The 14,560-nt window shown below is 38.7% G+C and overlaps 1 pseudogene; it reads right to left on the reverse strand.

Moving 5' to 3' along the window:
• Positions 1–203: 203 nt before the first annotated feature.
• On the reverse strand, positions 204–13,700 carry LOC146379863 (uncharacterized; annotated as a pseudogene).
• Between the last annotated feature and the right edge of the window lie 860 nt (positions 13,701–14,560).

Consider the following 14,560-nt stretch of genomic DNA (forward strand, 5'->3'; position numbering starts at 1 on the left):
ACAGTTTTATGTTTATGTACAGTCTTCATTTACTTTCATAAACATGCATAAAATGAAGGAAATAGGAGCATAAAGAGATTTACAATAACATTAAATTATTGTTTTTATTAAAACGTGCTTAATTTATCTCAATTGTAAAAAAAAAAAAAAAGTATACATTTAAATTTGACTACAACACACAACATTTAACATTAAAAATGTTTTTAGTGAGATGCATAGATGAAAGAAATGGTGACTCGTTTCCCCATCATAGGAGTAACATAGAAGCCTTTTTGCTTTCTACTTTTTTTTTCTTCCACTTCTCAGTCTCCACTCGGTAAGACTGAAAAGAATAATTTTGATATAAATACAAATAATTTATAGATCAGATATTCATTTACAAAAGATTACAAACATGCAAAACGTCAAGGACATTGACTGTAATCCCACATTTATTGGACCATAAAATGCTTCCTGTCTTTTGTTGAATTACAGTTGTTACTCAAACAATCTCCTTGATTTATCACATCAGAAATGTCATTCTCACCAGTTTTTTAATAACACATAGTCACAACGACAGTAACAAAGACATTTTAGAGTAAGTATGCACAAAAAACTGACAATTTCAAATGGGAATGAGAATATGCATTACATATTTGAGAAATATGTACGAATGACTTTCATTGTGAAAAAAACGCACAAAATCTGTCCCGGACTTTTACTTCTCCTATTTAAACCTCACCTTCTTCCCTTGTTTCCCTACATCGCCATATTCTCGGAGAAGAGCATCATGTTTCTTTTGATATATCTGCCCAAAGTCATCTAGTCTAGTGAGACGCCTTCGTGCAAAACGAATCCTTTTCAGGTCCCATTGACTTTTTTCCATGATCCCTTGCATTCGATTGTCTTCAGTGTAGTTCTGAAAATGGTAATTACATCATTTACACTTTGTCCCAATACAGCTTAATGTTTCATTTACTGTGTTAACTTATTCTACCTGCTTCTTTAACTGCAACACATGATTGTACAGTTTACTGAGAAAGCTGTACGCTGGGCCTTTCCCATGCCGTCCAAGGTCTCCTGAAGAAAAACAGAATTTTTAATCAATAAAGCACTTCAATAACTACATATAAGTGTTGATTCACCAAAGCAAGACATACCAAGCAGCATTCCTGACCACAAGGTAGCATGTGGTAGAAAGTACTTTGAAATACTTGAAATGAATGCTGGTGCATGGTACACATTCATTGGTCGAGTCACATCAAGGGGGGCACTGGCAATTACTTCGGCAAAGTGCTGTTTAAGTGATGAACGACCTATATCTGTCTGAAATAAAAAGTTAAATATCATCTAAGTACAACCTTTTTATTACTAAAGAAGATCTTTGTGTTAAAAACACACAGAAATGTACTTGTGATGGCTGCACTTACAGCCACACAGTGGTAATACCCACCATGTTAGTGTAGAGGCTTATAAGTAACATTGCATTCACATTTGTCTTTCTTTAAATATAGGAATTAATTTACAGGACAATAAATAACTGGTTTTGGTTTAGAGTTAATTCACATATCCACATAACACTGCATTCTAAAATAAGTGCGCACATTTTAGTTTACACTGTTATGTATGGTTAATCTTTTGTTTTCTGAGTTACCTTAGTTGCAGCTGTTCCACTCCCTTGATTAAGGAGCCAAGAGGTGGAAAGGGGGCGGAGCGAGCTTTAAAGGAAGACTGCAAATTGGTTCATGCCATAACTCGGGGCCATGGGGGGAATTGGAGTTCATTATGTTTGGTTTAGTTAGGTTTTGTGTTTTACCCCTTCTCCTGTTTTTGTGGGCTGATCAGCCACTATTTAAGTTTCCCCTTTGTCTCATTAAGTTAGGTCAGTTTGTTTGAGTTATCAGTAGTGTTGTCAACTCTGAGTCGAGTTCTGTTATTTTGAGCTCTTTTATGGGCCCAAGATTTTGATTCTTTTTGCATGATTTAACCAATTATGTTTTTTGGGTTAAATAAAAAATCATTTTTTTGGACTTTAACCTGTGCCCAAGTTTCCTTCACTGCTCGGTCCATCACAGTACTACAAAATGATGTTATTGGTGTCACACAATATCATGAACACAATTAATATCTCAACCATTGACATCTAACAAGCAGAATTTTAAAATTATCCTATACTCCTCTGGAATGATGTCTGTGTCTTCAGTATCCACATTCCCCGTCTGATCGATCAGCATTTTGAGGTTCCGTAGGCGTGTTTTCACTTCTGGTCCACTGCATGGACTTTTGAAAACAACTGTTGCACATATAATGATGCCATCCATTTCTTTCAAGTTTGAAGAACAGGCCAGTATTCCAAATACGTGCATGCCAAATTTGTAGTGTTTCTGTAGTCTATAGCGAAAAAAGCATACAAACATACATACTAAACTAATACTATACCTCTTTTTGCAAAGATCTTTTGCGTTTTTCATGATGCGACTTAAACACCGGTGGAGAATGGGTATGTTGAAGTTGTCTGTGTCTAACTGTCCTGTGATAACCTGGAAGTATCGCTCCAAAAGGTCTTCCAAACTTGCTCTGCAGAATGTAATAGCAATGGACTGGAGAAGCACAAGTGAGCCATCACATATGATCATTACTGGCCTTTTGTTTGCCCTGCTTCCATTCTGGTAAGCTCTGTCTGAAATGCTTGAAGAAAATATGTAACAGAAGCAGTGGTATGGTCACGCGTTACATATGTTGCTGTTGGTAGAAGTGATGATCGCTTGAAGGGACTTCTCACTATAACTTCATACACATAGTACGGAGTAGCAGAAGCATTATCTTTAGAGATAATGCTTCCTGTTGCATCAAAATATACTATATCGTCTTTGCACCGCTGGGAAAACACTGAAAGGGGTTTTTTTGGGCCACAGCATTATACCTTTTGGATGCAGGAGCACTCTCTGAAGGACTTCATTTGGAAGTCCTTGCTGTCTGTCTACTAACATTTGCAGACTGACCATCTCATTTAAATGAGGTCTCTGTTTTTTATTTTCTGTGGAACCAGGCAATATTTTTCAAGACATCTTTAAATGGTGCCTCATCCTGACCCTGTGCTTGGAAAACTTGTTCTGGTATTTGATTTAGAGAATCCAGCTAAGGATTTTTGTTTCAAGTTTTTCCGCTATTACATCTCTGGACTGTCCACGCACAGGTCTTGTTTTAATTTCCTTTGTGTTGTGGCACACCTCACCTCCTTGGATAAGCACATCAGCCTTCAGGGTTTTTTCGTCTTTGCCCTCCACTTTCACAGTCACTGGACAATCCTTAAAACGGCAGTATGCCTTACATGAGAATACAGCCGTCTTAGACTTTGACTGACTGGTGTTGATGGTATGCCTCTTAAATCCAAAACTGCAAAATGGGTGTACTGACTTAATGCCAGTGGCTACCACATTAGTCCACTGCATACCTTTGGAAAGCCTCCCTTTCTGTGTTCTTTTTTTTTTTTTTTTTTTTTTTTAAGGTCTTGCCAGTCTTTCTGGTCAATGGAAAAAAATGGCTGCCGTGGTAAAGAGTTTTTCTAGCATTACTACTGTCACTTTTGTTGGATGAATTTGTACTACACTCCTGTAACGCAAAAAAAATGTGATTAATAATAGGTGATGTAATTTTATGAAGGCAACATAATCAATAGTTATTATTTTATCTGAAAAATACTTTACTTTTTTGAGGGATGAAGACGATCGTGATGGAGACACATCAGTTTGTGGCTGTTTCGATTCAGGAGAAACATTTTGGACAATGCCATTATCATCACTGGCCTCCAAAACATCCTTTGAATAACATTTGATTTGTCAAAAAAAGATAATTTTTAAATAGAGACATTGTTTTAATCGAGTGAAAGTAGTTCAAAGTAATGTAAAAAATAAATCCAACCTGTTTGAGGAAATAGGATCAAACAGTGGCGACTTGAACATGTATCCACCTGCAAAGGAAGGGAATGAATCTCTCTGAGTGAAATTATTAACTTATGACTATAGTATGGTAAATCAAGAACTACATGATTTAGTTTAAAAAGTTTAACATGGCACTTACTCTATATTACAAATATAATAGATGTTTAAATTATATTTTTTATGTATTTCGTTGTTGCTGTTCCCACACAAGCAAGATAATTCTTACCACATTTAAAGCAGTTGTAACAGTTAAGGCATAATTCATAACTTATGTCATATGTAATTTGTGAGCATATCTCTAATCATTGAAAATGATTCATTATAGTCTTTCACTATTGGAGTTGTTATAACCTATACAAAAAGGCATGGGAACTGGGTAATAGAAATGCCAAATCAACTACTCTGTATTGCATGGTGGTAGCTGGCACAGCAAGTTCTTTAGTAGAGTTGTTTCTTGAACACCACAATGTTGTGAAGCATGATATATATATTCATATGCAGGGATGGGTATCGTTTAGGTTTTATCAGATACCGGTGCCAAACCGGTACTTTTGAAACGGTGCCGGTGCTTAAACGGTGCTCGAACTGGTGCTTAAAGAATGGAGAACACAAAATTGGTCCAAAAACCTCTCATGTTCAGCTGTGTTTTTTTTGGGGGGGTTTTTTTTGTAAAAAGATAACAATGTTAGCCTTTTCTGCAGCTATAGGGCATATATGGTATCACTCTTGGCTGGAAGCAGTGCTTAATCAATGGAAAAAACAAACTTTGTCCAAAAACCTCTCATGTTTAACTGTTTTCCTCTTTTTCTTTGGTCATTTTAGCCTTTTTGGCCAGGGTGAAGGGAGTATCTGCCATCAAACAAGAAGACAGCCGCATGTAGCTATGATGATGTTTGCTAGTTCACCTTACGTGCATTAATGTAATAACGTGGTTAGCCTACTCAACGTAAATTACACACGAACAACATTAAGCTACTCACGGAGAGAAGAACGGCTGCTGCTGCCATCATCATCCGTCATCATTTCTGCTACACTGGCAGAGCTAGGGGCCAGGACTGTACTCTTCGGGTTTTTGGGGGATGTTGCTAACTCCGGTACCGATAACAGGCAACCCACCCGCAGTAGATGTGCCTGGTGTGAGGTCTCGCAGCAAGCTATCCAATACGGCGCATTTCTCGGCTTTTAAAAAAAACGCTATGCGTCGCCAGGTGTTTCATCAGATTTGAGGTGTTACCTCCTTTGACAGTATCACAGTATCAGCTTAAAGCACTTGTTACAGGCTGCTGAGTTTGCATATTTTGCTGTGAAGTACAGCCAGACTTTTGACCGCTTCGCCTTGGGCATTTTAAATCTGTAGCTCTGCTCTAAAAGAACGTACGTACCTGGACCCGCCTACTATCCTCGGAAACGTAAAATGATTGGCTAGAATCTAAAGTGTATCACAGCTCAGGAAAAAAAAAAAAAGCACCGAAATAAAGCACCGAAATGTGCGCTGCTTTTCGGTCTGGTTACTACCGTTATTACAGAACCGGTGCCATCATGGCACCGGATACCGGTACCCATCCCTATTCATATGGCTTTTATATGAAAATATTGTCTTCTGCAGTGTGGACATAATGCAAGTAAAACACTTCCACACACACAGACAAATATAGATGGTAAATGGACTGATTCTTATTTAGCGATTTTCTCCCGGAGTACTCAAAGCGCTGTATACAACATGCGTCATTCACACCAACTCATACATGCACTTCTAAACTCAAGTGCATACTAATAAACATTCACGCTCTGATGAGCACATCGAAGAGCAACTTGGTGTTAGTATCTTGCCCAAGGATATTTGGCATGCAGACTGGGGGAGCCAGGAATCGAACCACCAACCTTTCAATAAGTAGTTGATCTGCTCTACCACACTGTAAAAAATGTTTGTGAAATTAACAGTAAAATTGTGTAAAATCGTGACATCAAAAATGTGTAAATAGAAAAACAAAAAAGCAATGTTTAATTTACATAAACATTTTTTAAATAATACATATATACCTGTAAAGTCCTGAACCAAATAAAAGTGTTAATTTTACAGTAGGGATATGTTTTAAATATCAAATGTCCTTGTTGAATTTACAGTTTACTGTTTTATAAACACTGAAAAATGGTAATTTAAAAGACAACACGTACAACTGAAACGGTAACAAAATAATGTTAAAATTACATATTTTCTTAGTTTTTTTTTAAAATTCAGAAAGTATCTGTATTACATTTTACAAATTCATTCAAACTCATTTACAACGTTGGTCACATACAGACCACTTTTTAAGTGGACCAGACCAGTACAATTTCTGTTAGTGTAAAGAAGTTATCAGAGATATCTTTATATGACAGTACAATTTCAACAGTACTTGTCTTAGAAATATGGTATCTAACCAGATTCATACTCTGGATGGCATTACCTTGGCCTCCAGTAACGCTGTGAGGAACCTTGGAGTCATTTTTGACCAGGACATGTCCTTCAACGCACATATTAAACAAATATGTAAGACTGCTTTCTTCCATTTGCGCAACATCTCTAAAATTAGAAATATCCTGTCTCAGAGTGATGCTGAAAAACTAGTTCATGCATTTATTACTTCCAGGCTGGACTACTGTAATTCATTATTATCAGGATGTCCAAAAAACTCACTGAAAAGCCTTCAGTTAATCCAAAATGCTGCAGCAAGAGTCCTGACAGGGACTAGAAAGAGAGAGCATATTTCTCCTGTTTTGGCTTCCCTTCATTGGCTTCCTGTTAAATCCAGAATTGAATTCAAAATCCTGCTCCTCACATACAAGGTCTTAAATAATCAGGCCCCATCTTATCTTAATGACCTTGTAGTACCATATCACCCTATTAGAGCACTTCGCTCTTGCTCTGCAGGCCTACTTGTTGTTCCTAGAGTATTTAAAAGTAGAATGGGAGGCAGAGCCTTCAGTTTTCAGGCCCCTCTTCTGTGGAACCAGCTTCCAGTTTGGATTCGGGAGACAGAAACTATCTCTACTTTTAAGATTAGGCTTAAAACTTTCCTTTTTGCTAAAGCATATAGTTAGGGCTGGACCAGGTGACCCTGAATCCTCCCTTAGTTATGCTGCAATAGACGTAGGCTGCCGGGGGATTCCCATGATGCATTGAGTTTTTCCTTTCCAGTCACCTTTCTCACTCACTATGTATTAATAGACCTCTCTGCATTGAATCATATCTGTTATTAACCTCTGTCTCTCTTCCACAGCATGTCTTTTATCCTGTCTTCCTTCTCTCACCCCAACCGGTCGCAGCAGATGGCCCCGCCCCTCCCTGAGCCTGGTTCTGCCGGAGGTTTCTTCCTGTTAAAAGGGAGTTTTTCCTTCCCACTGTCGCCAAAGTGCTTGCTCATAGGGGGTCATATGATTGTTGGGTTTTTCTCTGTATCTATGAAGCGCCTTGAGGCGACTTTTGTTGTGATTTGGCGCTATATAAATAAAATTGAATTGAATTGAATTGAATTGTCAGTTTTTCTACATTTTAAAGACAAACTGCTGTAGTAAATAAATGAAATCCTTCAGCATAAGTCTTTAGTCTTAAATTGTAATAAATGAATGTTAAAAATGACCTAAAAGTTATGACAGCCCACTGGCCAGACTGTCATGTAATTATAAAATAGAAAGCGTTTGGTTTTGTTTTGTTGATTCATGTCCTGTTTTTTTTTTTTTTTATATAGACAATGAAAAGACAGGAACTTTTTCTTTCATTTAGTTGTTATTACTTTGGTGTAGTATGAATGGCTATGGGGGAGGTCTTATTCAGTGGGGTTAAAATCCAAATTTCCAAAGCTGGCCAGTGGGCCAGACTAGAGTCTGTGCTGGGCTGATTATCTTTCAAATAGACAGCTGGTCATCTCCTCCATGTTAGTCATTTCTTTAATTTTGCACCATGTTCAATCAATTTTAGCCAGATTTAGTAAAAGTTAAATTAATCATTTGCTCAAATGTTTATTTTTTTAATGCCCAAAGTGTGTTACTATTTAAAACTACACGAGCTCTACCTTGGCAAATCACTGAGCGTGAGAGTTTGTTTCTGTTCACAGGAAACGACCCCCATCATTCTTTCAAATGTGTCGGTAGTGAATGCAGGCGTACATTTTATGCTTACGCGGCCTTTAAAGCCCATTTCTATCGGGTTCACAATGTACCTGCGCCCCCTATTGCTGGTAGCGCCATTTTTACAGACTTAAAATGTGCCACTACACTCTGTGAGCGCCAATTTCACACAGTGAAAGAACCTATATCCCACTTAAAACAGCATATAGTGGAGGGGCAACCTGTGGCATGTCCAGTAACTGGTTGTAAAAGTATGTTCTCTGTGAAATCGTCATTTACTGCTCATATGTCCAGAAAACATAGAGAATGTTCTGTTGAAAGCATAAGCAACATGTAAAGCAATCTTCTGCTGTATTTGCAGGTGAAGATGCTCCCCAGAGCTTAAACGAGGCAACAACAAATGAAGGCACCGAACTGCCACATAATTTCAGTGAGGCCTTCCTTAGGAATGTGTGTTTGTTTTACCTAAAACTGCGAGGCCACCTCCTTCTTCCAGCTTCAACAATACAGACAATTGTTGAAGAGATGCAAATGACTTGTGCCTAACAGATGACACTATTGTTAAAATCTGATTGTATTAAGGAGTCAGATCTGTTTTCTACCTGTCATAAGGGCCCACTGAGAACAACATACACAAGAACTCAGACATTCAAAAAGATATTCAAATATGTAGAGCCTGAAAAATTAACATTAGGAAATGATGAAAATATGACACCACGGTTTGCCTACTATATACCAGTGAAACAAACACTAAGCAGCTTATTAGAATCAGGATTATGGAAGAATTCAGTGTCACAGCAGTCTTGTGAAACTGACTCTGAGGCTTTTGGAGACATAAGTGATGGACAAAGCTTTAAGTCCAACAAGTTTTTCATTGAAAATCCAGGATGCCTGAAGCTAATTCTGTACCAGGATGCATTTGAAATCGTTAATCCTCTTGGCTCCGCTAAGAAAAAACACAAAGTGGTTGCAGTCTCTGTCAGTGGCAAATTTGCCTGCTCATCTGCGGTCCAATACTGATCACATGTCCCTTGTCTTACTATGTGGAGAGAATGACCTTAAAAATTTTGGAAAATGGTATCATTTCTGGTGATGAAATAGTCAAAGCAGCTTTGTACAGCATTGCTGGTGATAATTTGGGTTCACACAACATTGGTGGGTTTACTGAGAACTTCAGTCGCTCTGAAACTCACTTCGTGTGATCTGCAAAAGTATTCAGAGTAATGATCCAAATGTCTGTGGTCCACAGCGCACACCTGAAAGCTACGATTCTGCTGTGGGCGATCTACAAGCTGAAGGCAGTCAAGGAATCAAAGGGATAAAGGTAAACTCTGTTTTTAATACCTTGAAATCTTTTCATGTTTGTCAACCTGGTTTACCACCTTGTTTAGGCCATGACATATTTGAGGGTGTCTTAGCCTATGATAGTGCACTGTACTTGAAGTATTTTATTAAGACAAAGAAATGGTTTACATGTGAACTTTTGAACCGCCGCATTAAACAGTTCAAGTACAAAGGAGCTGATGCGCTAACAAAGCCGTGTGCTGTCAAGCCAGATTTAACCAAGCTTTCAGGTCAAGCCATTCAGAACTGGAATTTCTCAAGGTTGCTACCTGTTATAATTGGTGATAAAGTCCAAAATCCAAAGGATGATGTACGGCAGCTAATGCTCCAGCTTAAAGACACAGTTGAAATGATTTGTGCACAAAACATGTCACTGTCACAGGTGGCCTATCTTGACATTATAATCCATGAATATTTGGATTCAAGAAAGTGTTTATTTCCAGAGAGTGTACTAAAACCTAAACACCATTTCCTCCGTCACTATCCTGCACTTATTTTGAAATTTTGCCACTTGATTAGGTTATGGACTATGCGTTTTGAAAGTAAACATAGTTACTTCAAAAGATGTGCCAGGAGTTTGAAAAACTTTAAAAACATCTGCCAAACCTTATCTGAAAGACATCAGATGTTTCAGGCATATCTTTCAGCTGGGCCAGGATGCAGTCAGTTTCTGCAAGTGAAAGACAGTTGCACCTTTTACCCCGACCTCTACAGTGATGCCATCAAATATGCAGTGAGACAGTTTGGCTTTACAGAAAATGATACTAGTGTTTGCACAGACATACAGTATAAAGGTACATCGTATAAAAAGGGGAGTTTCCTTGTGTCAAAAAATGAGGAGCCCATTGAGTTTGGAGAGCTTCTTATTATTTTAATCAAAAATGATGCAGCAGTGTATTTTGTGTTGGATGCACACCAAGCTGAGTATCTTTCTGAGTACCACGTGTACTCTGTGACAAAGGACAGTACAAGGCTGCGATGTCTTAACATTACTGACTTGGTTGACTTTTATCCATTACCATCATACTTTGTTAATGGCCACTGTGACAAAGTGGAGGAGCAGTTGCAATGCTCTCCATTTGTCCCATACGTAGTGATGGCCCGCTTGAAGCTGACGCTCCAGTGCATGTGTCAAAAAAATCAACACACTGCTTCAGAAGCACTGTGTCGAAGCTTGATTCGTTTGGCCAGAGTCACGTGATCAGTGACGTCCGAAGCTTCATTTAGAACCTAACTGCTTCGGTGTCTGATTCAATGGTTTATAAGGAAATGAATAATTCGCGGGATTTGTGGAGTGTTTTGATGGTGACAGATAGCGAACCACTGATCATTCCACTGAGAGATTTGGAGCCAGCGAGGAATAGAGGAGGTTCTGTTGTGTGGGAGAATTTTGAGTTGATTTTTGTCAATCGGGTGGGTTTTCCAGCTTTGTGTTCTGGCTGTTTGCTTTTGTTTTGTGCGTGTTTATTATATCTGAAAACGGGAAAAAGGTAAAATGTCAAAAATCTGCTCCCATAATATAAATATCATTGAATAACTTTAGAAAACTTCCACTTGACTCTTTACATGTTGTAAAAATATATATTTTATTGTTTAATTAATCTGAAAATGTTAGTCTGCCAAATGTGCAGCAATTGAATGTATTTATTCTCTTTAGCTGATAGTTTGTGGGGCCCTGGTAGACTGTATAACTGCATCTCTACCAGTTTCTCTGCACTCCAGCCTCCTCTGTGCCATGTGAAGGGATTTCCCTTAATGCAGGAGAAATTATCTCCACGAAAAGGAACAGGTTCGGCCATCGCACAGTGGAACGAATTCACTTCTTAAATAAAAATGAAAAAAGGTTACCTTAAATGCATCATGTTTTTAATTTGCAAGTTCATAAGCATTTTCCATTTCACAATCAATTCTATCCCCAGGTCAAAAATATGCCTGGGAAAATGTCCCTAATATAATATTATTTATAAATATACCCGTCTAGCGGTTAATTCCATAAGTGCATGGAGGCAGGACCTCACAGCAGAAGCCTACTCCATAATGTGTTGTACATTATCATATGTATATTATATGTAATGTGGTATTTTTCAATTATTGTATTTACCAACATCAAGAAGTCACAAGCAAAGAAAGACCACACAATGGTGCATGTTTAAACAAGGAGAGTTTACTGGTCAAAATTATTTATTAAACAAATAAACCACATTGCAACACAACGGCAGCCCAATATCAGACAGAATTCCACTCTGTAGAGTGGGCAATCATTATGAAGCAGTTGGTTTTATTTTATGGATTCAAGCTGCTCTTCATATTTTTGGCCACCAGATGTCACCAGGACTGTGTTTAAAAGCTTCGAGTAATGAACCGTTTTTCAATACAAGCTTCAGTGCTTCAGAAAGCTTCATTTGGCCATCACTACCCATATGTGTTTACCTTTTTTTTTTGCACATTGGACACATTATTCTGTTTCTATGTATTTGCTATGATTTGCTATTTGTCAAGTAACATTGCTTCACTCACTATCCCGGGTTTGTTTCTGTAAGCGTTTTGTTGCCGGCAAATCAAACCACATATGACATCAGCAGGTCAAACCAAGTGGAGGGGTTTCTTTTTCCATAGAGATGCTTCCTTTTGTTTGTGTTAAGGTTTAAAAGGATTTCTTGAATGTTTTTCCTGTCATTAATACTACCATTTAGTTGTGTAAATGTGCATATTAGAAGTGTGTAGAGGTTTTGTGTTTTTAGATAATCTGTGTAGAGTTTTAGATCCCTCAGTTGAGTGAGTGGTACTGGCTGGGCAATTGGAGGGAAATTGATGGCCCTATTTAAAGCCAGTCTCTACCAAATGCAGGAGAGAGGTGAGCTGTGTTACCAGATCCATGTTATGTTGAGGTTTGTTAATAGAGTTTATTTTGGGGGGGATGTTTTGTTAAGTTACATTAAATTAAGTTCACTGTAAATAAATTGCTCACCTTGGAAACCTGAAATGTCTGCATAGTCTGCTTCCCTACCACCTTCCTTGACGTTCGAGTCTGACTACTTCATAGCCACCAAGTCATTCCTCTTAAACACAGTGTGTTGTCAAAATAAGCTTTTTTTTTTTTTATGTCACCACTGTTGTTGGGAAACCATATTAAAATGCATGTGTGCTTACTACAATGATTAAAAAGAAAATGTTGTGATGGGAGGGGAAAAATGAAAGTGAAATACCTTTTATATATGCAGAAAATAAAAGGTGTAAACCATCCCTCGTATTATGCCACGAAAGCAGAAATTCATCTTATTTAGAATAGAATAGAATAATCCTTTAATTGTCCCACAAGGGGAAATTTGGTTGTAACAGCAGCCCAAAAGACACATATACAAACAAACAGTACACAGGACACGGAACAGAAACATACACAATCTTTCTTACATATTTACATTAAGGACAATGGTTACTATATACAGAGAGTACTGTACAGTTATTAAATTAAATAAAGATAACTACAGATAAGAGGCAAACCAGGTTGTAGTGTGAATCGGTTAATTAACTTATTGCAGTTACAGCGCAGATGTAAACATCTATGTTTGTTGGGAGCAGTTCTGATCGTACAGTCTGACAGCTGCAGGGAGGAAGGAGCTGCAGAAGCGCTCCTTCATGCATCGAGGATGCAGCAGTCTGTCACTGAAGCAACTCTGCAGCAACATTTACATGCATGGGGTGGGAGATTCTGTCCATCAGAGATGTTACTTTGGCCAGAGTCCTTCTGTCTCTCACCACCTGCACTGGGTCCAGGGTGCATCCCAGAACAGAGCTGGCCTTCCTGATGAGTTTATCCAGCCTCTTCCTCTCAGCTGCCGATAAACTGCTGCTCCAACATACCACACTGTAAAAAATGACAGATGCCACCACAGAGTCATAGAAGGTCTTTAAAAGCGCTCCCTGGACTCCAAATGACCTCAGCCACCTCAGCAGGTAGAGTCTGCTCTGACCCTCTCTTCTTACCACTCTCTGCTGTTCTGTCGGCCCGGATCAGATGAAAACCATCCATGTTTACGTGTGAGTCCAGAGTTAGCGCAGTTAGCCACGACTCTGTGAAGCACATCAGGCTGCACTCCCTGTAGCTCCTCTGATGTCGGGTAAGAGCCGCCAGTTCGTCTACTTATTGGGGAGAGATCTCACATTCCCCATAATAATAGATGGAATCGCTGGCTGGTACCTCCTAACTTTACTGCTACGCCCGATCCCGGTCCGAGTACCGCGTCTCTTCCGCCTCACCTCGCGGGGGATGTTAGCTTGCTCGGCGGTAGGCAGGGCAGCGGAGGCTCTGAGGGCTAACAGCTGATCCATGCTGTAAACAATGGGAAGTCGGACCTCCACGCGCTCTCCGGACAAAGACGCCGTAAAAAATGTAATAAAAAACACCATTGTCCATAGAATTCTGAGCTCCATTGTGGGGGACAGCAGTCCACAACAGAAAAACAAAAACAATAAACACAAAACAACCGAGAAACATATATTAAAGAGAAAAAAGGACTCGGTCAGGTCGGAGCTGCTGATACTGGCTGCCAGCTCGGAGCGGCACTGGAAGTAACTGATAACTTATATATGCACAGTGTTACTTAACTAAATATAATATTACTTTTGCCTTTTGTCAGTGCGTCATTCTTCGTTGATTGCAGAAATGACTGACTTTGAACCAATGTTGCTAAGGACTGCAATCAATGAGGTCCTGCCTGACCTTCCAGAAGTGACAAAGGATATTCTTGAAGAAACCTTACAATCAATTGGGGTATAGACAAATAATGATTTTCAGTTCCCATCACAGCTGGCATCAATCCTGGAGTTTCTGCAGAGGTACTTCTTTTGGATTAGTTTAGCCAGCACTAAACTGGAAAAAATAGTAGTTGTTGAAGTGACTTTGAGTTTAGGGGACTTCATTTTGCCATTTAAATACCTTTTAAAGTAATTGTTGGAATAAAGAGTTATTAATGTATATATTATATAATGTTATTGATGTGAAGTTGTTCTCGATAAAATTCAACTAATCTGTTTTTCTTTTTTCCAAGATGTTTTTTCTCCATCAATCCAGAGAAAAGGGCACTAAAGTGGAGAAAACGAACACATCCCATCTTCAGGTGAAGCCAAGAGTCCTTACCTTGATACAGGAACTTTCAGATTATGAATGGCGTGATGTCTAAACACACTAA

The sequence above is a fragment of the Perissodus microlepis genome, chromosome 9 (genome assembly GCF_051167445.1).
Source record: "Perissodus microlepis isolate ML-2025 ecotype Zambia chromosome 9, ASM5116744v1, whole genome shotgun sequence".
In the NCBI taxonomy this organism is placed as follows: Eukaryota; Metazoa; Chordata; class Actinopteri; order Cichliformes; family Cichlidae; genus Perissodus; species Perissodus microlepis.